Genomic DNA, 3,403 nt, shown 5'->3' with positions numbered 1-3,403 from the left:
CCCAAGTGATTCCAATCTGCAGCCTGGGTGGAGAACTACAGGATCTGAGGGCAGTGAGGAGTGGCGCTCGAGAACATAGCATCGTGCTGAGACATACCCTGGCTTTGCTCCTCGCCAGCCTTGAGAGCTTGGGGATGTTACTTAAACTTAGGGCCTTGATTTCTTGATCTGTGAAGTGGGTTGACTTGGTTGTTGTGAGGAATATGTGAGAGCCAGAGGTGCAGAACTGTGTGCATTGTGGTGGTTTATCATGACAATTATTCTGTTACATTTAATATCTGTTGAATCACTAAAGGGTCAGTCGTCTTGCCTTAACAGTTAATACTCTCACCCTCTGCTCAACTTTAAGACATTCAGCACAGTATAATCACTTTCAAAGGAAATTTATGAGCATATTTTTCAGAAGTCAGTAGAAAAAATACAGCAGAAGGCGTACATATTAATAAAACCAATCATTTTTTATATTTGATGCATTTGGTATGCCACATCAACTGTATGATCTCATAAATAGTAGAGATGAATTAAAATACATACAAACTGATACAAAAAGATGACCGGGCTTTCATACATACTTCCTGAAAAATGACTTAGCCCTTTAATAAAGACAGTTCAACAAATAGAAAGGACTGAAATTCATGAGTCTTAGAGAGCATTTTATTTTAGAAATAAATATGAATGTGCTAAATGTTTACATTTCTAAGTTTATAATGTGAGTTGAAATTTAAAAATAAGAAAAGCACACACAGAGAGCCTGTCTTATGCAAGCTAAAGCTAGTCAACTTTTCCTTCTCTTTTTGGCTGCGATTCTGAAATAGCCATTATACTGGTATGTCATCAGTCAATCAAAATTGGATAAATGGACATAACCAATATTAATTGAGAACCTATATTCCCCCTTTTTTTCTGGACACCTCTGAAAATAAGTGAAAGGGGTATTCACTAGTTCCAGTGGGCCTGGCATAGGGACTCAATCATGAATATCAGGAGTTGTTAGGTTAATGGACTTTGGGTTTGAAAGAGATGCAGATGGGTACTATTTTTCATCTTTTTCTCTTGGAATAGAATGTTTTATCTCTGCATTATTTACTTTTTGATCAGTAAGAATATTTTTCAATGAAATCTTCACTAATGTTTATTCTCCACATTGTCATTGTACATTAGAAAATAACACAAATTAGAAGATACTATTTTTAAAAGAACTTTTGAGTCACGCTAGGGAAAGGAGCATTGTGAGAAATGATTAGCTAATTCTTTAAAATCTTTGTTTTAATAAACTCATGTTAAAATTGTGTAAAATTCTGCATAGAGTTGTGATTTTTCATGTGTGTTAGTTAAAGAATTTGGTCTATTATGTATGGTATTCAGAATCTACAGACCTGGACTCTTGGTCAACTTAAACTGTTCACTAATCATTAGAGTTCAGATTCTAATTCATCTCAGACTTAATACATTGCTATTTCTGTGAAATACTAATTAAGGATGTGGAAATGACTACAATTCAGTCAGAGAAAATTATTATATGTCTTGGGTTAAAAGGAATTTTTTTTGCAATATTTATCCTTGATAAATTAGAGAAGTGAGACCCGTATAGAATCTGGGAAATTTAAAATCTGAGCCTAGGAAAGATAAAGGTTACAGATAAAGGTAGAAAACTTCTGCTGATATTAACACTAGAATTTAAATTTCACCCAGAAATTGTGTGGACTCTATCATGTCCTTCAATTTGATACTTTCAGTTCAGTTGCTTAGTCATGTCCAACCCTGAGTGACACCATGGACTGCAGCATGCCAGGCTTCTCTGTCCATCACCAACTCCTGGAGCTTACTTAAACTCATGTCCATCGAGTCGGTGATGCCATCCAACCATCTCATCCTCTGTCATCCCCTTCTCCTCCTGCCTTCAATCTTTCCCAGCATCAGGGTGTTTTTCAATGCGTCAGTTCTTCACATCCGGTGGCCAAAGTATTGGAGTTTCAGCTTTAGCATCAGTCCGTCCAATGAATATTCAGGACTGATTTCCCTTAGGATGGATGGTTGGATCTCCTTGCAGTGCAAGGGACTCTCAAGAGTCTTCTCCAATACCACAGTTCAAAGGCATCAATTCTTCGGTGCTCAGCTTTCTTTATAGTCCAACTCTCACATCCATACATGACTACTGGAATAACCATAGCTTTGACTAGATGAACCTTTGTTGGCAAAGTAATGTCTCTGCTTTTTAATATGCTGTCTAGGTTGGTCATAGCTTTTCTCCCAAGGAGTAAGCGTCTTTTAATTTCAGGGCTGCATTCACCAGCTGCAGTAATTTTGGAGCCCAAGAAAAGAAAGCCTGTCACTGTTTCCATTGTTTCCCCATCGATTTGGCATGAAGTGATGGGACCAGATGCCATGATCTTAGTTTTCTGAATGTTGAGTTTTAAGCCAACTTTTTCACTCTCCTCTTTCACTTTCATCAAGAGGCTCTTCAGTTCTTCTTCACTTTCTGCCATAAGGGTGGTGTCATCTGCATATCTGAGGTTATCAGGTATTGCTCCTGGCAGTCTTGATTCCAGCTTGTGCTTCACCCAGCCCAGCATTTGCATGATGTACTCTGCATATAAGTTGAATAAGCATCAGGTAGAATATAAGTTAAATAAGCATCAGGTAGGATAATCCTTACCTATTCCTCCTCTTGGAGGGCAGAATAAAATGTGATTTGATACTTTAGAGGTGGGAAAGCTCCCTCACAGTCTTAGGGAGAGGTATTACCTTGTATGTTATTAAAATTATGATATTGAGAATAGAAATAGCATAAAATGCTATTGGTTGTGTACACATAAACATACCTGTATATAAGCACCAGTGATTATATATGTATGAGATGATTTTACCTTAATCAGTTGGTCGTTATGCATGGTCTTTAATAATATTTGGAGATGCTGATGATTAAGCAAAACTTCCCACACTTGTTACACTATTGAAGGTGGGAAGTAGTATAGCCTAATGGTTAAGTTCAGCTTCTGGAGTCAGACTTTGTGAACGCAAATTCCAGCTTCTCCAGTCATTAGCTGTGTGATTTTTGATCAAGTTAATCAACCTATCTGCGCTTTAGTTTCCCAAATCTAGGAGACAATGAGACAAACTTTAAAGGGATTATTGTCAGGTAAAAATGAGATAATACACATAACACACTTAGCAAAGTTCTTTGCTACAGAACTACGTGAAGTTCTACAGCACTCACAAAGCTAGCCATTATTATAAATTATCCAGTTTAATAATTAATATCAACTACTTCATATATACACTAATTTCTTTGCCAAGAGAATTTTTGCAACCCTGATTTTTGAGCCTTCTGTTCGAAACTGACTTCTTATTTTTAAATGATGTATGTCTTTGTTCACTTGTCTATTTTTCCTTGTTGGCTTTG

General features: G+C 36.8%; 1 non-coding gene across 1 annotated transcript; it reads left to right on the top strand.

Moving 5' to 3' along the window:
• The first annotated feature begins 2,633 nt into the window (after positions 1-2,633).
• LOC129538733 (U8 small nucleolar RNA) lies at positions 2,634-2,769 on the top strand. The gene has a single exon (XR_008682282.1). It is a non-coding gene; the product is annotated as a U8 small nucleolar RNA (small nucleolar RNA).
• Positions 2,770-3,403: the final 634 nt, after the last annotated feature.

The sequence above is a fragment of the Moschus berezovskii genome, chromosome 2 (genome assembly GCF_049115385.1).
Source record: "Moschus berezovskii isolate FMDL1 chromosome 2, NW_MosBer_1.0, whole genome shotgun sequence".
Taxonomy (NCBI): domain Eukaryota; kingdom Metazoa; phylum Chordata; class Mammalia; order Artiodactyla; family Moschidae; genus Moschus; species Moschus berezovskii.
Note: the sequence above shows the minus strand (reverse complement) of the source record. Positions and strands in the feature narration are given on the sequence as shown.